This window comes from Sus scrofa, chromosome 9 (assembly GCF_000003025.6).
Source record: "Sus scrofa isolate TJ Tabasco breed Duroc chromosome 9, Sscrofa11.1, whole genome shotgun sequence".
Classification (NCBI taxonomy): domain Eukaryota; kingdom Metazoa; phylum Chordata; class Mammalia; order Artiodactyla; family Suidae; genus Sus; species Sus scrofa.
In genome coordinates this window covers 94318741-94341116 of record NC_010451.4, presented here as the reverse complement: position 1 = coordinate 94341116, position 22376 = coordinate 94318741, and the positions used below count along the sequence as shown (strand labels likewise).

The 22376-nt window shown below is 34.3% G+C and overlaps 1 long non-coding RNA gene across 1 annotated transcript in view; it reads left to right on the top strand.

Annotated features, from left to right (window-relative positions):
• LOC106504978 overlaps positions 1-22376 on the top strand; it is a 122677-nt gene that overhangs the window by 82930 nt on the left and 17371 nt on the right. Inside the window, exon 2 of the long non-coding RNA XR_001298990.2 lies at positions 19038-19157. This is a non-coding gene — a long non-coding RNA (uncharacterized LOC106504978). The remainder of the gene's footprint in view (positions 1-19037; positions 19158-22376) is intronic.

Here is a 22376-nt window from a genome sequence, read left to right as displayed (position 1 = left end):
CTTACTTCACTTAGTGTGATCATCTCTAGGTCAATCCATTTTCCTGCAAAATTTCATCCTTTTTATGGCTGTGTAATATTCCATTGAATATATGAACCACATCTTTATTTTTTCTGTCAGTGGACTTTTAGATTGCTTCCATGTCTTGGTTATTATAAATAGTGTTACAGTGAATATTGGGATACATGTATCTTTTCTTTTTTTTAATTTTTATTATAGTTTATTTACAATGCTCTGTCAATTTCTGCTATATAGAAAAGTAACACAATCATACACATATATGCATTCTTTTTCTGACATTATCTATCATGTTCTATTACAAATGATTAGATATAATTCCCTGTGCTGTATAGTAGGACCTCATTGCTTATCCATTCTAAATATAATAGTTTGTGTCTACTAACCCCAAACTCCCAGTTCATCCCACTCCCTCCTTCTCCCCTTTGGCAACCACAAGTCTGTTCTCAATGTCCATGGATTTTTTTTTTTTTCCTGTTCTGTGGATTGGATCATTTTTGCCATATTTTAGATTCCACATATTAGTGATATTATATGGTATTTGTCTTTCTTTTTATTATTTATTTAGTATGAGAACCTCTAGTTGCAGAGTTCCCATCGTGGAGCAGCTGAAATGAATCTGACTAGGAACCATGAGGTTGTGGGTTTTATCCCTGGCCTTGCTTGATGGGTTAATGATCCGGCATTGCCGTGAGCTGTGGTATAGGTCACAGGCACAGCTTGGATCTGATGTGGCTGTGATGTAGGCCAGCAGCTACAGTTCCAATTAGACTCCCAGCCTGGGAACCTCTATGTGCTGTGGGTGTGGCCCTAAAAAAAGACAAAAGAGAAAAAAAAAAAAAAAGAGAGAGAATCTCTAGTTGAACCTATGTTGCTACGAATGGCATTATTTTGTTCCTTTTATGACTAAGTGATATTCCGTTGTTATACATACCACATTTTAAAATCCATTCATCTGTCAATAAACATTTACATTGTTTTCATGTCTTGGCTATTGTGAATAGTGCTGCAGTGAACATAGGGGTGCATGTATCTTTTTAAATGGAAATTTTGTCCAGATATATGCGCAGGCGTGGGATTGCTCTATCTTTGTGGTCAGAAAAGTTGCTTGAAATAATGTCTATACTCTTAAATTTGTTGGGGTTGATTCTGTGCTATGGTATGTGATCAATCCTTGAGAATGTTCCATGTGAATTTGAAAAGAATGTGTATTCTTGTTTTTTTGTTTTTTTTTTTGAAGTAATGTCCTAAAAACATAAATTAAGTCTAACTTTTCTATCGTGTTATTTAGGATCTCTGTTGCCCTACTGATTTTCATTCTAGAGGATCTGTCCACTGATGTAAATGTGGTGTTAAAATTTGCTACTATTATTGTACTCACATCAATTTATCCTTTTATGTCTGCTAGTATTTGTTGCATGTATTTGAATTCTCCTATATTAGGGACATATGGGTTGACAAGTATAATATACTCTTCTTTAACTAATCCTTTTATTACATAATGTCCTTCATTGTCTTTTCTTTTTGGCCTTTGTTTTAAAGTCTATTTTGTCTGATATGAGTATTGTGACTCCTACTTTCCTGTTACTTCCACTCACATGAAATATCTTTTTGCATCCCCTCACTTTCAATTTATATGTGTCCTTTGCCCTAAGGTGAGTCTCCTGTAGACAGCATATTGTAGGCTCTTGTTTTTTTATCCAGTTTACCACTCTGTCTTTTGATTGAAGTATTCAATCTATTTACATTTAAGAACATTATTGATAAATGTGTATTTATTGCCATTTTAAATCCTGTTTCCAGCTGATTCTATGATTCTCCTTTGTTCCTTTCTTTTTTGGTTGATGATTTCCTTTTATTTTATGCTTGCGTCTTTTTTTTTTTCTTTTTTAGTTTTTGTGAATATATTATTTAGTTTTATTTTTTATTTTTTTTTTTATTTTCCCACTGTACAGCAAGGGGGTCAGGTTATCCTTAGATGTATACATTGCAGTTACAGTTTTTTCCCCCACCCTTTCTTCTGTTGCGACATGAGTATCTAGACATAGTTCTCAATGCTATTCAGCAGGATCTCCTTGTAAATCTATTCTAGGTTGTGTCTGATAAGCCCAAGCTCCCGATCCCTCCCACTCCCTCCCCCTCCCATCAGGCAACCACAAATCTCTTCTCCAGGTCCATGATTTTCTTTTCTGAGGAGATGTTCATTTGTGCTGGATATTAGATTCCAGTTATAAGTGATATCATATGGTATTTGTCTTTGTCTTTCTGGCTCATTTCACTCAGTATGAGATTCTCTAGTTCCATCCATGTTGCTGCAAATGGCATTATGTCGTTCTTTTTTATGGCTGAGTAGTATTCCATTGTGTATATATACCACCTCTTCCGAATCCAGTCATCTGTTGATGGACATTTGGGTTGTTTCCATGTCCTGGCTATTTTGAATAGTGCTGCAATGAACATGCGGGTGCATGTGTCTCTTTTAAGTAGAGCTTTGTCCGGATAGATGCCCAAGAGTGGGATTGCAGGGTCATATGGAAGTTCTATGTATAGATTTCTAAGGTATCTCCAAACTGTTCTCCATAGTGGCTGTACCAGTTTACATTCCCACCAACAGTGCAGGAGGGTTCCCTTTTCTCCACAGCCCCTCCAGCACTTGTTATTTGTGGATGTATTAATGATAGCCATTCTGACTGGTGTGAGGTGGTATCTCATGGTAGTTGATTTGCATTTCTCTTATAATCAGCGATGTTGAGCATTTTTTCATGTTTTTGTTGGCCATCTGTATATCTTCTTTGGAGAAATGTCTATTCACGTCTTTTGCCCATTTTTCCATTGATTGATTGGTTTTTTTGCTGTTGGGTTGTATAAGTTGCTTATATATTCTAGAGATTAAGCCCTTGTCAGTTGCATCATTTGAAACTATTTTCTCCCATTCTGTAAGTTGTCTATTTAGTTTTAATTTGTGGTTTCCCTGTATTTAAGTATCTTAACCCCTTCCTATATCTGCTTGATTTAGCCTGAGAGTCATATAGCCTCAAACACATTCTAAAAAAAGTCTAGATTTTCTAACTTCCTTCCACATATGTTATGATTTTGAGGTCTTTTTTTTTTTACATTTTCATGTTTATACTTTTTCTGTTCCCTGTGTTTTTATAATCACTTTTACAAATAGATTTTTTTTTCTTTTAGATCAGTATACTAGCCTATTTAAGTGATTACTTTGCAATTGTGATTCCCTCCATCTTATATTTTCTTCTTTCCCATTTAGAGGAGAACTTTCAGTATTTCTTTTAGAATAGGTTTAGAATTGCTGGGTGCTTTTGGTTTTTGTTTGTCAAAGAAATTATTTATTTTTTCTTATATTTTAAATGATATTCTTATAGGATCAGGTATTCTACACTACAATTTTTTTTTTCCTTTTAGAACTTTGAATATATCTTGCCACTTTCTTCTGGCCTGTGGTGTTCTGTAGAGAAATCAGCTGATAGCATTATTGAGGGTTTTGTAAATAAAAATGAGTTTTCAATAGATGCCATATCTTTTTCAAATTTCTAGAACAATTTAAGACAGGTATTGCATGTTAAGAGAAGTGTGGGAAAGTAATTTCAGGGAGAAAAAGCTATACTAGAAATAATAATTATTGAACACTTTCTGAATTGGCAGAGAAGATAATTTATGATGTTACATCAAGATAAACACTGTGTCCTGATTTAACTCAAAATAATGTCATAATTAAATTTGGAAAATGAGGAGTTCCCATTGTGGCTCAGCATGTTATGAACGTGACTAGTATCCACGAGGATGTGGGTTTGATCCCTGGCCTCACTCATTGGGTTAAAGATTTAGCATTGTTATGAGCTGTGACGTAGGTTACAGACATGTCAGATCCTGTGTTGCTGTGGCTGTGGCGTAGGTGGGCAGCTGCAACTCTGATTTGACCCCTGGTCTGGGAGCTTCCATATGAAGTGGGTTCAGCCCTAAAAAGACAAAAAAAAAAAAAAAAACCCTCAAAAAACAAAAAACAAAAAAAATTGAAAGATGAGTGAAGGAGTTGATTATGTCTTGAGAAATAAACCACCTCTACCATAGAGAAAATCAATGAGTCAAAATTAACCACATAAGCATTCAGTTTTTAAATATAGAATTAAAAGCAGGCATGGAATTTGGAATTTCACTTTTTGTTAAAATTCCTACTGCTTTTTTTAAGCACATATAAGATTATTTTTTGATAAATTTTCAAACCAATTTTTTCATACTGTGATTATTAATATAATCAATTTCATAACATATTTGTTGATACTCCTAACTACAGTATCATAAATAGTGGCAAATAGCATGGACAATTGTAATAACAATAAATAAAGTACTTAGAATGACTTTCTGGATCACATCTCACTATGTCTTTTCAAAACCCAAATGACACTGTTTTGCTATACATAAAGTCTTATTTTTGTGCCTGATTCTTTAGGATACAAATGCCAGCTGTTTTTATATTTTGATTTGTTTTTTAAAAAATTTATTATATAACATTTTATGTCATTCCAACTTCAAGCTAGAAGGCATTAACAGTCCTCAAGGTACAGATTCATGGCATTTCCTTGTGGAACATTCAAAATTTCCTTGAAAAATGAAGGCAGTTGTTTAAGTTTTTCAGAAAATCAAAAAATAAAAATAAAACACTGTTACTTCATTTGCATTAGCCTCAAAAACTTGTTAACATCATCCTGTAGTGTGTTAATAGAACTCAGGCATCTGTTGATATCCCAAGGGCAATTTTTTTTAATTTATTTATTTTTATTTTTTTAAGGGCCACACCAGTGGCATATAGAGGTTCCCAGGCTAGGGCTTGAATCAGAGCTATAGCCACTAGCCTATGCCACAGCCATAGCAATGTTGGATCTGAGCCGCATCTGCAACCTACACACAGCTCACAGCAGCGCAGGATCTCTAACCCACTGAGCGAAGACAGGGATCGAACCAGCGTCCGCATGGTTTACTAGTCAGATTCATTTCCACTGAGCCATGATGGGAACTCACCAAGAGCAAATTTTAAAACTAAATTGTTGGCATCCTCATGTGGCACAGCAGCTGTCATATCAGCAGCTTGGGTTGCTGCTGTGGCAATTTTTTAATCCCTGGCTCAGGATCTTCTATATGCCATGGATATGGCCAAAAAATAAACCAAACTAAACTAAGCTAAATTCTCAAAATCATGGACTGATGTCAGCCTGAGTTAGCTTGGAATTCCACTCCTAACTTGGGATGTCTTGAGCAAGTATTTATTCTGTCCCTTTATGGTTTCCTCATATGGGAAATAGTATTAATCATTTCTACCTTCCGTATATGACATTACATGTAAATGGTTTTGCACTATTCCTGATACAGATTAAGTCTGTAATTCATGGTAGGGCCATGCTGTGGTTGCTGCCCCTGATGGTTCTGGTAAACTTTATCATCATTGCAAACTTCAGTTTTCTCAACAGAGCTTTTGTTTTTTTCTGGAGTATTAGTTGACAGATGTGATATCACTAATTCTCCCTTCAAGCTAAAAATATGCCTGGCTGCAGAAATGTCAACAGCAGACAGATAGTTAGGCTGAAAGATATGACATTATGAGAAATCCAAGGTATGGCCACAGAAGAATATAACTGTATCCCTTAGGGCACTTATAAAATGACTTTATAGCTAATTCCAAATGAGCTGCTACACTGAAGAGATGTCATCCATCAAGAAGTGTCATGTAGCTGATGACTGAGAAAGACAATATACATTTGATAATTTAAGATTTGGTATGTCTTAGAAAATATTTTATATTCATATTACTGATAATATAAATACATATTGAAGAGAAAATATATAGTAATAGGAGAACTGCACATTTACTCATAATACCTCTTATAAATGCATAAATTTTGTTTTCTCTAGATACCCAAATTTGCTCACAACTTTATAGCTTTCTGGATTTTAAATGGAGAAATAAAATATTTTAACGCTAATATATGATGTCACAGTCTTTACAAATATTAACATCCATATTAATGTCTTAGTCACTTTTGAATTAATATTCTGCCTTTCAAATGCCCTCATCCTGTTCTGATTTTCATCAGGATGACCTCATGACATACTGAGTTCTTCAATGTCCTCATGGTGACAGTGGAGAAGAAGACCTTGAGTCTTTTTTTTTTTCTCAATACCCCTTTCATCTGACCTGTGGTATAGATGGTGTAGTACAGATTCTATTCTGGTGACCACGGAGATACGACTTCCCAGCTTATCCTCCATGGGCAGTATTCTGGCATCTATTTCTAGATGCCATGGTACAAACTGTTTGTCCCTAGTCATTAAATCTTTCCTTTTAACTGTTTCAGCCTGTCTGTAATCCTTGTAACCTCTTCATTGCCACACTGAAACTTCTAGATCTTATTCTATCCTCCACATACATTTTTTTGGGGATTTAAGACAGATATCTTAGGCTCACTGTTGAACCCCACTGGCATTGTTGGACATTTTTGTTTTACTATATATTGAATGTCCAGGTAGTGAAATTATTTCCAAGAACTTATTGAAATGTAGTCTGTTTATCAATCTTTATTTCTGTCTGAAATTCCACAAATCCTAATATCTAGTAAAGTGTCTAAGAGCAACAATGAATTAATAATAATTAAATGAATAAATCAAACAAGCATCAGTTAATGAGGTGAGCAAGTTAATTAATTGAGGAATGGGAAAAATAGGCTATAAAATTGCAGTAAAAGTAGATTTGTATATTAATACTTAATAGATTTAATAAGTATGTGATTTTTTGGGTACCAAATGTCAGCTCATTAAGATGGATCATTTGCAAAAATGATGAAAGCATAGCTCATCTGTAGTAAAAGGTGAATTAAATGATATAAAAATGACCTTGAAATATGTAGAAATGACTGAGGAAGTCTGATCTCAGGTAGCAGAAGGGTCATTGCTGCTGATATTGAAATTGTAAAAAACTTCAGCAGGATGGCAGTGGAAGCTGTCAGCTTCCTGATGAAGTCATCAAGGAGAGGGGTTGAATTTTGTGTGTCTATCACTGACACTGCATGTGATGAAGCTGGAGTTAGTTTTAGTGAAGAATTTCCAAAAAAATGATTGCTACTTGGGGTGGTAAGTGTGGTCTACAATTAGCATGGAAATCTACTGAGTATTTTAATGTCTGGGAAAGTTAGAAAATGGAATACTCCAGTGAAGAGAGCTGAAAGAGAGAGTAAAATTTCAATGAAAACAAAGGAGTTTTTTCCATGTCTTGGCTATTGTGAATAGTGCTGCAATGAACATGCAGGTGCATGTATCTTTTTTAAGGAAAGTTTTGTCCAGATACATGCCCAAGAGTGGGATTTCTGGGTCATATGGCAGTTCTATGTATAGTTTTCTAAGGACTTCCAAACTGTTCTCCACAGTGGTTGTACCAGCTTACATTCCCACCAACAGTGTAAGAGGGTTCCCTTTTTTCCACACCCCCTCCAGCATTTGTTATGGTGGACTTATTAATGATGGCCATTGATAGATGATTGGATTAGGAGGATGTGGTATATATACACACTGGAATACTACTCAGCCATAAAAAAGAACAAAATAATGCCATTTACAGCAACATGGATGGGACTGGAGACTCTCATACTGAGTGAAGTAAGTCAGAAAGACAAAGACCAATACCATACTTATATCTGGAATCTAATATATGGCCAAAATGAAACTTTACACAGAAAAGGAAATCATGGACTTGGAGAATAGACTTGTGGTTGCCAAGGGGGAGGAGGAAGGGGAGGAAGTAGGATAGACTGGGAGTTTGAGGTTAATAGATGCAAAGTATTGCCTTTGGAATGGATTAGCAATGAGATCCTGCTGTGTAGCCCTGGAAACTATGTCTAGTCACTTATGACGGAATATGATAGTGTGAGAAAAAAGAATGTATGCATGTTTGTGTACCTGGGTCACCATACTGTACAGTAGGAAAAAATAATGTATTGGGGAAAAAAAGAAAGGAGTTCAATTATTGCCTATAGAAATATTAGACAATACTAGAAAATATATTTTAATAGTATACTCTTACTATGATTTTCATTGGAAAAGCCCAGTAGTATCTATGAATATGAGAATAGGATGACGAACAAATTAATGGAATAGTGGTACAAAGATTGAATAAAGTATTAGGGAGGTAGACTTCTCTCACAGTAAGTAAAATGAAGGAAGTAAAAGTCCAGGAAGAAACTAATAGTGGCATGGAGTTGATAGTGGCTAGGTAAGGAGCACAAATGATATATAGAAGTTTTAATAGTGAGACTAGTGGAGGGGTAACCAAACATAGACTGTAGTTGTCAGTTTTTGTGTGGCAGAATTGCTCATAAGTCTTGTGATAAGCTATCTTGAGAAAGTCATGAAAAATGCCATATATTACAGCTTTACTTAGGAATAATCATGAATATTTTTATTAGTGTTCTTTGTTCGTTAATTTGCTTTTGTAAATGAAGGGTTAATGAATTAAATGGAGGCCGCTATCAGTTTTTCTTAAATTTTATTTTTTTATACCCCAAATATATGCCAGTATTCTACAAACAATTTAATTGTTCTTTCTTTAAACCATGAAAATGCATAAGAAATACAACTAAATTCAATAAATACAAGAATATTTTTTTGAACAAATACAAATAAATTTGAAACAGAGTCACATGGCGACCTTAAGAACACTTAAGAACTTAAACACCGGCAAAATGGCAATACACAATACTATAAAAGTCATAAAATATAGGAAGAACACAAAATATTATCTGGCAGATCCATTATTCTGATGATTTTCTATACTCTGAGGTACTAAGATGAAATTTCAGTTTCCAAAAGTTGCAAGCTAAAGCGCAAGTTAAGTAGAAATTAATGTCTAAGATTTTTATAGAAAAAAAAAAACCTTATTTTCCATCTCTTTCCTTTTAGTCCAGATGGGGTGATTCTTGTCTGGCCTGTCCTTCATCCAAATTCTCCTAATGGTTTTTAAATTTGTGATTCGTATATCCTTTCTATTTAGAAGTGCTCCAAGAGATTCCTTTCTCAGTCCCAGTCTCCTTGGGCATTAAGAATGTCATTTTCATGTATATATTCTTTTTTCTCACATTATTATGCTCCATCATGTATGTGTAACTGGGTCACCATGCTGTAAAGTAGGGAAAAAAAATGTTTTGGGGAAATAACAATTAATTACAATTAAAAAATTTTTTAAATTTAAAACATTTTAAAAAAAGAGTGTCATTTCCTACCACACCCACCCACTCCCCTTTTATGGATTCAAAGAGTAGTATATGATGAGCTTACATGGTATGTTCATGTAGATTAATGGAGCCAAAATAAGAAACTAATCTTTCCATTCTAAATTAAGATATTGTATAAAAACTTGTTAGTATTCTTCATTTCCTCCCTCTCATATTCAACATCTGGCATCATCATCAAACTGAAATTTCTCCATACCTCAGATCTAAAATCCCATTTTTCTCCTGCCAACTTGTCACTAACTTTCTCAGAGTGGCTTTGATTGACATTTTTTTCTATCTGTACCTTGTTAGTATGCAAAATGAAATTATTTCTCAGCCTTAATTGTATACAACATGCTATAATTAGTTCATCCTAGAATTACAAAATCAAATGCAAATTATAGATTATGCTGAAAAATTAAAGATTTTCCCAGTTCAAGGAGTGACCATGAGTTTGCCTTGCATACTATCTTACAATACCTCATGTACAAACACTGATAGAGAGGAATATAAGATAGTTCCTTTAGAGGCTTCATTACAGTTATTTCCTCCTTTCATTTTAGTTGCATTAAATTATTATCAATTTTGTCAGTACTTCATTGGCAAAGAGAGAATCTAGATAAATCAGGATCAGCCATTTATCTTTCTCTAAAAGACAAGTAGAGAGAAGGCAACATGGCACACTAACTGAACTCAGTTAAGGGATAAAAATTTTACTTCTCATTCTGGCATTAACTTCCTTGAGACCTTCAGAGATCATATGAGCCTCAGGTTGCACAATAGTAGAAGAGTATAATTTTAACTGTTCCACCTATCTTAGCAATAAGTGTTAAACTGAGTCAAAGGAGATGGCCAATTTGGTAGATCTTTGAAAAATATAGAGCATTTTAGAAATGCCATGTATCAATAAAATGGCCACATCTCTACTCTCTCTTTTTTTTTTTTTTTTTATTTCACTTTTACTATTCCAGGACAAAAAACAAACAAACCAAAAGAACATATAAAACCCCAAACTTGATTTGTTTCAAATCTTTGAATTCTCTGCTAACTTCTGGGCTATCTTACGTGCCATGATCTTTAACCAAGAGACTTTTTTGTGTGTGTGTGTGTGGTATCACTTTAAAGTGGCAGCAAAATTTAGAAGGGAGAGGTTACAGGATGAGGCTCCTCTGTCTGACCATAGCATATTTTTCAGAAACTAGGGGTTCACTTTTTTTTTGAGGGGAGGATAAAATTTCTTTTTTCTCTCTCTTTTTTTTTTTTTTTTTTTTTTTGTCTTTTGCCTTTTTAGGGCCGCACCTACGGCATATGGAGGTTCCCAGGCTAGGGGTTGAACTGGAGCTTTTGCGGCCGGCCTACACCTCAGCCACAGAAGTGCCAGATCAGAGCCAAGTCTGTGACCTACACCACAGCTCACAGCAACGCCAGATCCCCAACCCACTGAGCAAGGCCAGGGATCGAATCTACAACCTCATGGTTCCTGATAGGATTCGTTTCCACTGCGCCTCAACATGAGCGCCTAATTTCTGTTTATTTCTTCCTATTTATTTATTTAACAGGTTGGAGTCTAATATGCAAAAAAATGATACCTGCACATATTTAGTGAATTTCTTGGATGCAAAAGAGAATAAAAGCATTGACTAAGAAAGGGCTCATGAATCTGCTGCAAGTATAATATTTCACATATTATGGTTGAACAAAGTTATCAAAATTCTGTCTTGGACTAATGTGCTAGATTAAGGACTCCATTTTATCATATGATCTATGAATAAGAAGCTCAGTACACACCCTGTAGGTAAGTCCACATGTTCTTAGCACACTTTCAACATGCATTTCATGAGGTTCTGGATTCTTTATGAAATTACTTTGAGTAAAAAATAGTGACAGCAACAGTGATCAAAGTTTTATCAAGAGAAATGAGTTTTTCTAGGTTTGGATATTATTAAGCATGAAAATATCAAGGATAAGACAATAAAAAATATTTTACTGAGCAAACAACCCAATAAAAAATTGGCCAGAGGACCTAAATAAACATTAATCCAAAGAAGACATATAGATGGTCAACAGGCACATGAAAAGATGCTCAACATACTAATTATTAGAGAAATGCAAATTAAAACCACAATGAGTTACCACCTCAAACCAGTCAGAATGGCTATCATCAAAAAGTCTGCAGATAATAAATGCTGGAGATGGTGTGGAGAAAAACGAACCCTCCTACCTTGTTGGTAGAAATGTAAATTTATACAGCCATTATGGAAAATAGTATGGAGGTTCCTTAGAAAACAATAACTAGAGCTATCATGTAATACAACAATCCCATTCCTGGGCATATATCCAGAAAAGGTGAAAACAGAAATCCAAAAAGATACGTGTACCCCAATGTTCATAGCAGCTCTATTTACAATAGCCAAGATATAGAAATAACCCAAGTGTCTATCAATAGATGATAGGCTTAGGAGGATGTGTTATGTATATACATCGGAATATTACTCAGCCATAAAAAATGAAATACTGCTATTTGCAGCAATGTGCACGGGCCTAGAGAACGTTATGTTTAGTGAAATGTCAGAGAAAAACAAATATTATGTGATATCACTTAAATGAGGAATCTAAAAAAATACTACAAATGAATCTATTTACAAACAGAAGTAGACTTACAGACCTAGAAAACAAATTGATGGTTACCAAAGGGGAAAGAAAGGAGGGCAAGGAAAATTAGGAGTATGAGCACAACAGATTAAAAACCACTATACATAAAATAGATAAGCAGTAAGAATTTACTGTACAACACAGGGAACTATATTTAATATCTTATAATAACCTATCATAGAAAATAATGGAATCACTTTACTGTGTATCTGAAACTAACACAATATTATAAATCAACCATACTTCAATTTAAAAAAACTGCAGCATTCCTATAGCTTAAGTTCAGTGAGAGGATGGATTAGTACCTTATAGGGAATATACTGATCCTTACAACCACTTTTTCACTTTTTCTATTTTCTGAGCCACCGTGGTTTTCCTGCTGGGCATATTCATTTTTAATCATGTTTTGATTGTGCTATTTTGCTGTCCTCTATATTATCATCTGTGTACAACCCCTTGCTTCTTTATTCCCTTGAGTTTGTTTGGGAGTACAAGGTCTCTTGGCCTAGCTTCGTTTGTTTGTTTGTTTGTTTTAACCTTGTGCCAGGTACCTCACCATCTGGACATCCTACTCTATTATCTGCCAATCACACTGAGGTCTCAAATTCAACATTTCTCTTCTCAGACATGTGGGGTTTTTTTTTTGTTTTTTGGTTTTTTTCTGTTGTCACTGTTTGATTTTTGCTTTTTAGGGCCACACACATAGCATATGGAAGTTCCCAGGCTAGGGGTTAAGTCAGAGTGGAGCTACAGGTGCTAACCTATGCCATAGCCACAGCAGATCTGAGCCACGTCTGTGACCTAAATTGCAGCTCATGGCAACGCAGACCCTTAACCCAGTGAAAGAGGCCAGGAATCAAATTTGCATCCTTATGGATACTAGTCGGGTTCTGCTGAGCTACAATGGGAACAAATATTTGCTTGTTTTTTAATGAAAAAGCAAGAAGCAAAGCACAGCAGTTATTGTACATTTTCCTAATTCATGACTATTTGAACTCTAGATCAGCTTCTTTCCATTGATATTGAATTGTTCTCTATTTACTTTATTTTTTAATAAAGAACTGTGGAGTTAAATATGTTATGGTATTAAGGCAGGAATAAGATCAACCACATAATACAGGTCTGGCTATTTGTGCATCAGCTAGCTTCCCATCGCAATGCTTACAAGTGTTATTTGACAGTGCATCAAAGTGAAAAAATATTCATTATTCACTCCTATGAATTCCAATTTTTGTCAAATCTTTACTTAGTTACACACTTATCTACTTACTTAACCTTTATGACTTGATAGGAAATGAGGTATCTTTTTTTAGTCTTTTAATAAAGTTGTACTGTAATGGTGGTATTTTTAAATGTCAAAGCAGTTGAGAATCTAGACATGTAAAATCTCTACATAAACAAGCAAATTTCACATAACATATATTTTTGAATGAAAATGAGAAGTCAAGTGTATTTTCCTACTTCCTCTTTTATAGATTCTTCCTTTAACACACACACACACACACACACACACACACACGCACACACACACAAAGCTCTTTGCTGCTTTTGTTCCCCAGCATTCATAGAGGACATACTCTTGCTGTTTCAAATCCTTTTCTGTACACAGCAGATAAAAACTGCACTGAGACTGATAACATTAAAAATCCTCAAAGTGTTTAGTGAAAAATATGTGGGCACAGCTTCTGGCAGGAATAGACTTCAGCACTCAGTGATAATAGATAATCTCCTCGCAAATACTACCCACAAGGCCAAACCGTCCTGCCATCAAACTTTACATTTAATACATGAAATTAATCACTCTGGTTATCAGTTAGCATCGTGGTTTTTCAAAGGCAGCCCTAGGTCTACACAGCCTGGGTCCTATGGGATGGTTATCACTCACCCTTTAGGAGGACATACCTAAGGCTTTAGTGTGCCAGATTCCCTATGGCCAATGGTCCTCTGTAAGGCGGAACTATTTTCCTGCTATCATCACTTGGAGGAGAAGAGAAAAGCACTTCTATAATTTCTTCCTCTTACTTAACATAAGCCCTATCTCCACCAAATCATAAAACATTGAGGTGTAACTATGTCTGAAGTTTCCAAAAGTACAGATATCCTTCCTCCTGTTTTTTGATGAAATCTGCTTTGACCATTTTACTAGATGGCTACTTTATTCACCAGTGATTTCAGCAAAACAGGACTCATTAAATTCAATCATTTTTTCACTCACTGAGCATTTATTCCATACTGCTGTGAAGTTAGAAAAATAAAAAGCAAAAACTCTAACTCTCATGAATTTTACATTTTACTGAGGAAAAAAACTCCAGTAAAAAGACATGATGTTTTATATCAGTAAGTGTCATAGGTGAGAACAAAGCAAGAAATGGGGAAAGGAATTACTGAAGAGAATGATGATGTTCAATTTTAAAGAAGTTGGTTAGGAAAGGTCTAATCAGAGGAGGTCTCTGGGGAACAAACCCTATAGAGGAGAGTGCAGGTGTTATTGATAGCAGAGCTTTCTAGGCAAAACAAACACAAACTAAGCACCTATATATGTAAAAGCCTTTAGTTGCACATTGCCTAAGTGTGTTTAAAGAGCAAAGATCCAGTGGCATTAAAACTGAATGAATAAAGGGAATGATAATAATAGGATAGGAGTTCACAGAGGTCATTTAGTTGGAGGAGAAAAGTATAGGGCTTGTTAAGACATTGTAGGATGTTGCAATGATTTTTTGTTTTCACTCTGAGTGGTATCGGAAGCCAGTACTGGGTTTTGAAGCATAGAAGTGGTGTTATATGACTGATAATTTTAAAAGTATATATCTATCTATATATTGATTTCAATAGATATATAAATGTGGGTATTTTTCCCCCCAGAAGCTTAGTGGGGAATACAAATTCAGGTCAAGATCAGAAGCAGGGAACAAATTAGAAGGTCAATGCATTATCCAGATTAGAAATAATGTGGGTTTGGACCATGTCACTCTGGTGGATGTATTAACAATTAATTGAATTTTAAATATATTTTGAAAGTGGAGTTGACAGGATTTACTGACAAATTTAGTGTTAGTTATAAAAGAAGGAGAAGAATCAAGGACGACAACAGGAGTTTTAGTCTAAACATCAAAAGAATGGTATGGCTGTAATTAAGATGGAGGAAAGTTCAAGAGAAGCAGGCTTTGCAGGATATGGCAAGTCTGTTTCGGAAATGTTAGGTTTGAAATCCTTTTGAATACTTAGGTAGAACTACTGAGTGGGTGGTATTTCTTGAGGATAAATTCAGGATTTAGGGGAGAGGTCCAGGCAGAAGAATACTTTTTTAAAAGTGAAGTATAGTTGATTTACCTTGTTAGATTAGTTTCGGGTGTATAGCCAAGTGATTCAGTTTTATGTGTGTATATTATTTGTTTTCATATTCTTTCCCATTATGGTTTATTACAGGGTAATGAATATAGTTTCTTATGCCATACAATAGGATCTTGTTATTTATCTATTTTACACACAGTACTTTGTATATGCTAATCCCAAACTCCTAATTTATCCCTCCCCCACTCCCTTTCCCCTTTGGTAGCCGTAAATTTGTTTTCCATGTCTGTGAGTCTTTTTGCTTTGTAAGTTCATTTGGGTTGTATTTTAGTTTCCGCATATAAGTGATAGTATGTGATAGTTGCCTTTCTCTTTCTGACAAATTTTACTTAGTATGATAATCTCTAGGTCCACCTATGTTGCTAAAAATGACATTATTTCATTCTTTGTTATGACTAAGTAGTGTTCCATTATGTGTGTGTGCGTATGTATGACACATTTATCCATTCATCTGGGGATGGATATTTAGGTTGCTTCCAGCTCAGACATGGAGAATACTTTTATAGTACATCAACATTCAGATAATATTTGAAGTCATGATTACTTTTAATATAAGGGGTAATAAAATTATACTGATCATTTATACAGGCCATCAATATCAATCAGTCACGGCAATGCCATACAAACTACCAATAGCCAAAATTGATGCAAAAGTATATTTCAGCTAAATATCAAAAATGTTTAAGCAAATACTTTGGAATATTGAAATAGTTTGCATATAATGAAATGAATAAAAGTGTTATTTTTCAGCAAAAAGTGAATCGTTACTATAGTAGTTTTAATTTTTCTTTTTATAACCCACAAACACATTAAATTATAAGTAATGGGCTTTACATCATTATATAGCCATTGGACGCTGGGAATGGAGAGGTTAATACAGAAAAAAAGATGCATCTCTGTGGTTTTTCCTTTAGTGGAGAATCAGGTGTCCCTGCTGTGTGAATAAAACAGCATGGTATAGGGAGAAGAAAATTGAATTTAATGATCTTTGAGTTACTTTGTATTTCAAAAATCTTACGATTTTCTATTGATGGCTGCTATATATAAGGATATTTGCAGTTTTTTAGATTCCTGGAAAATTTTATAGTGCAGTTTCTCCCTAAAAGCTACTGATTTTATTGTTTGGGATTTTAATAATATTCAGACTCATCAAAAAACTGTAGATCACTTTTTACATCTCTCAAAGATAAACTATTTTTGGAAAGTAATTCCCCAAATACATATTGCATACCTTATAAAAAAGACTTGCATTCCTCTTCTCTGAATTCGTTTGCCAATAATTCCATGTAATTTCATACAACTCCCATCCTTCTTCAGTAGATAGAAAAGTATAAAAAAGAAAGAACAGCAGATTTCAAAGGTCTCTCAGGCCTGTAAAGACTTCTCCTTTATGGCTTTTATGGGATAGACTCTCTCATGTCATATTTTTAACATGGTTCTAATAGTAAATGTTTATTGACTTCTTTTACTCCAGCCAATTTTCTCTATATAACCCATCATGTTGTATGATGTTAATTCATTACAATGATGAAATACCCCATTGGAAGTATGAGTGTACTGCTGAACTCAGGAAAGCAACAAAAGCATTTTTATTGGTACCATTTACACACCTGGTGAAAGGTCACTAAATTGGCCTATAAAAAATTCTCAAAGACACTTATCAGATTGCTTGGAACACAGAGTGATCTTTGAGGTTTGCATTGTAAAAGCACATCATGCAGCATCATTAAACAACACGATTATTTTAAGAACAAAATGAATTTTCCTTACTTCTGACTCTTTTGAAATCATATTCTCTTGTGACTAAATAGAAAGGGAAAAATAATGCCTTTGGCAAAAGTGAAAGTGTTTAACACAAGTAAAGAACCATGCAAATAGAAGAAAGACACCATCTGTACTTTTGACAAAGTGCTAATGCAACTTATTTTGCTGATTAAATACTAGTTTTTCTGATTGCAAATGTTTATTTTGTTGAGCATGTTATTTTAATAAGCAAGACGGCATTGAGTTCTTTTTTCCCACTAATAAGTTTAACATTTCCATCTAGTTTAATTTTCTAGTTAAGTGATTAAGAGCTCCCAAGATATTCCCACTTCAGCTCCTAATGCCCTTACAATCTGATCTCCCACAGAGCTTATTTCAACCAAGCAAGGTAAATCTTTAAGCTGTGTGTCACATGTGGGAAGAGTTTTTATTTTAATGTTTTATTTATTTATATTCCTTTCACAGAAGTCCTGTACCAGAAAATCAAGAATCCTGGTTTTTTGTCCTTTCTTTTTTTTTTTTTTTAAGCTAGAACCAATATATCCCTTCCAAAAATCAATCCTTGGACTTTTCTCCAAATGTTTGTAGGGAATTCCAGTTATTGCTGTTCATTTCATATATATTTTTTTTAATTATTTTCCCACTGTACAGCAAGGGGGTCAGGTCATCCTTAGATGTATACATTGCAGTTGCAGTTTTTTCCCCCCCATATTTTCTTTTTTTAATTTTACACTTAAGTTTCCTGGGCAAGTGCTAGAACCCTGAGAAATTTGAAATTAAGCATTACTTGTGTTTCTTTTCCTCTCTTTACTTATCACAGTACTTTTTTAAGATAGACATATCTAAAGATTTCTGCACCCCTCCCTCACCACCACCAGCTTGACTGGACTCCCTCCTCAACTTTCATTTTGGGCAGCAGAAATAATCACTCTACTTATATATATTCCAGTTCACATTACATTGTTTTCTGCCTAACAAACTAAGAAACAGATATTTGTGCTAGAGATAATGTGAAGTGGCTGAAGTTCCTCTCTGTGCCTTCCTAAAATTGAGGTTTGTTAAAATATATTCTTCTCTTACAATACAAACTTAGGACTGATTGGAGCAGATATTTAGAAGCAAGCTGGACTTTCTTCCATAATCTAAATTATTGTACAGATGCATTCTCTACCCTTGCCTCATCATGGTGAGGTAATTTCTGGTTTTTTTTTTGTTGTTGTTGTTGTTGTTGTTGTTTTTGTTTTTCTGTTTGTTTGTTTGTTTTTGGTCTGCTATGCATAAGGCTAATGAAAAGACAAATGAGCAGGGTGGAAGAGAGTCTGGAAAGGAGAGAGTGGTAGTCTGAGCCTTATTAAAACAAACTCTTGTCTGAAACTCAGACAAAAGCCTAGTTTCATGAGGCCATATAAGGATCTAGCATGACACTGGGGTACTCCTCTTCTCAAATTACAATGTGTTCTCAAGAGTTTTTGACAAATAAGTTGTCCTCCAAGCAAAGATACTTCAGGAAATTGGAATTCACTAAGGGGAACATCCACAGTGTTTTCAGTGAATGGGGGGATTTATTCAATCATTCCACAAAAGTTTTGAGTTCCCATAATATTTATTGATGAGTAAGACAATTAGTAAGTATTGTACACTCATACATTTGCTTATGATTTAGAAACTTCTAATGATGTGCAGTGTTCTTTTATTTTGAACACATGGTATTAAGAAATATCACTGGTAATAAAATGGGTTTTATTCCTGAAATTTATTTCATTTGTGTAAAAGTGATGTATATATCTAGTAAACAAAAATTAAATAGTTCTGGGAGATTAATTTTAAAAAAGAGCCACATCCTACTCCACCCTTTATGCTCCTCAGAGACTATCAACACTTTTTCTTTTTCTCTTTGACTGGTTCCATCCTGCCTCAAAATAAATGCTTAACACTACTAATTCTTGACTTAACTGGAATGTCTCTTCTTTTTTTTCTTAGGTTGGATCCACTCTTTCCTCAAACCCCTGTCTTTTAAACGCCATCCCTTATTACTTCTGAGTTTTTTTGAATTTGCTAGAGCATAACTTCAAGCAACATCCCAAGAAAAGTGTATGAGAGGTAAATTTTGTGAATCTTTTTTGTTTGAAAGTGTCTTGATTCTACTACCTAAAATGTTAACACTTTGACTGCTTATGTAAGTATATGTTGACTCATTTTAAACAGAGTTCTAAAATAATTGATATTACTCATTTGCATCCTCCCTCTGCTTTTACATTCTTTGATCTATTCCAATATTTCTGTGTGAGTTTTTTATTTACAGGTGACTGGATTCCCAATCAATTCCTTTTATTTTTGTTCTTTCTTTTCTCATGTCTACATTAGTCAATAGTTAAATTTTAAAGTCTTCTATTTGATTTTTATTTTAAAAATAATTTTGTCAATCATGTTTTTAGATCCAGTGTGGTCAGGAAAAAACAATCTACTATAGGCTTTATTGTTGAAATTCAGAAGCAAAAGCTTTTTTAAGGGGCCTGGAGCCTTACCCACTACCAAGATTACAAAGTAGTAGTAGTAATATAATTATCGTTAACATCATCATCATTCCAGTATTGGTGATTATGGAAAGCTGTTGAGTTTATTAATACAAACTTCTTGGAGGGTACTCGTTTAGTAAATACCAAGATCTGTAACAATATATATATTTCCTAACCACAGACCACATATCTTTACTTCTGGAAATTTATACTTATGAAATTATGACACCAAGAATACCACCAAAAGTATATTTAAGAATAGGATAAGTAATGATAAATATTTGGGAAATATACCAATAAATTATACTTAAGTGCAAGTAACAGAGGATCCAGTGCAGAGTGCTGAATTAATAACATGACTTAATATTTAAAATTAAATATATTAAAATACAGAGATTCAGCATTAGTTAATTTCATGGTTCAATGATATCATTAAGAATTCAGATTTTAAAAAAATGAATTCAGATTTAAATCTCATTTTCTTTGCTCATTGGTTTTGTCTGCAAATAAACACTGACAAGGATTATGGTGACACATGATTGGTTGGACTAATCAAGCTTTACGTAAATCTCTGAAAATGTAATCAACATATGTGTATATTCATTACATAAGTTTGAGGTTACACCATTATGATTTGATACCTGTATATACTACAAAGTGATCATCACAAGACTAGTTGCTGTCACCATACAGTTGGTTCCCTTCTTCCATTATTCCCTCCCACCAACCCCCTTCCCTTTGGGTAACCACTTATCTGTTCTCTGTGTATATGAATGTGTTTTTGCTTTATTTTGTTTAGATTCACATACGAGTGAATATGTGTACCCCTATATGCATATGAGTGAAGTCATATGTTACTTGTCTTTCCCTGACTTATTTCATTAAGCACAGTACATTCAAGGTCCCAAGTTGTTGCGAATGGTAGGATTTTATTCTATTTTTACTGCTGAGCAGTATTCCATTGTATATCTATTCTCCATCTTCTTTATAAATTCATATATTGATAGACACTTAGATTTTTCCTATATCTTGTCTATTTTAAATACTGCTGCAGTGAATATAGGGGTGCATAGATCTTTTCAAATCAGTGAGTTTTTTTTCTTCAGGTAAATACCCAGAAGTGCAATGTATGGGCCATATGGTAGTTCTATTCTTAATTTTTTGAGAAATTTCCATACTGTTTTCCACAGTGGCTACACCCATTTACATTCCTATGAACAGTGCATGAGGTTTCCGTTTTCTTTACATGCTCTCCACTGTTCGTTATTTCTTGTCTTTTCATAATTACCATTCTACTGATATGAGGCAGTATGTTATTGTGCTTTTGAATTGCATTTCCCTGATAATTAGTGATGTTGAATATCTCTTCATGAGCCTGTTGCCCATCTCTATGTCTTCTTAGAAAACAATTTATTCAGATCCTCTGCCCATTTTTTATGAGATTATTTGTGGATTTTTTTTTTTTAGGTTGTTTATATTCTTTGGATATTTTGGATATTTTACCCTTTATTGCATATATGATTTTGAAACATTTTCTCTCATTTAGTAGGTTACATTTTGATGGTTTCCTTCACTGTGCAGAAAACTTTTGATTCGATGTGGTACCAATTGTTTATTTTTGCTTTTGTTTCCCTTGCCTCTGGAGTCACATCTACAAAAACATTGCTAAGGCCAATGTCAATGAATTTATTGTCTATGTTTACTTCTAGGAGGTTTGAGACTGGAGTATCCAGTCTTAAATTAAGGTCTTTAATCCATTTTGAGTTTACTTTTTTATATGGTGTTAGAAAATATTCTTTCTTTTTATTTCTTTGTTCCTGTGGTGCATGGAAGTTCCCAATTTAGGGGTCATATTGGGGCTGCAGCTGATGGCCTACACCACAGCCACAGCAATGTGGGATCCAAGCCACATCTGTGACCTAGACCTCAGCTTACAGCAATGCCAGATCCTTAACCTACTGAGCAAGGCCAGGGATCAAACCTGCATCCTCATGGATATTAGTCAGGTTTGTTACCACTGAGCCACGATGGGAAGTCCAGAGAATATTCGAATTCAATTCTTTTACAGGCAGTCCAATTTTTCCAGTACCACTTATTAAAGACTGTCTTTTCCATAGTGTATATTCTAATTCTTGCCTCTTTTGTCATAGATTTATTGACCATAACTGTGTGGATTTATTTCTGGGCTCTCTATTCTGTTCCATTGATCTATGTGGCTGTTTTTCTGCCAGTACCGTAATGTTTTGATTACTTTAACATTGTAATACAGTCTGAAATCAGTGAGCATGATTCTTCTAGCTCTGTTCTTCTTTCTTAAGATTGTTTTGTCCATTCAGAGTTTTTGTAATTTCATTCAGACTTTAGAATTATTTGTTCTAATTCTGTGAAATAAGCCATTGGAAGTCTGACAGGGGGTTAATTGAACCTTTAGATTGCTTTGGATAGTATCGACATTTTAACAGTACTTACCCTTCAGTGCATGAAGATGGAATATCTTTCTTTCACCTCCTTTGTTAAACTTATTCTAGGTATTTATTCATTTTGGTGCTATTGTATGTAGGATTGTTTTCATAATTTTGCTGATAATTCATTATTAGTGTATAGAAATGTCACTGATTTCTGCATATTGATTATATACCTTGCACCTTTACTGAGTTGAATACCGAGTTCAATTTATTAGTCCTAACAGTTTTCTTGTAGAATCTTTAGGATCTGTATATAGAATCAAATTGTGACAGTTTTACTTCTTCATTTCTAATTTATAAGTCTTTTATTTCTTTTCCCTTCCAAATTACTGTGGCTA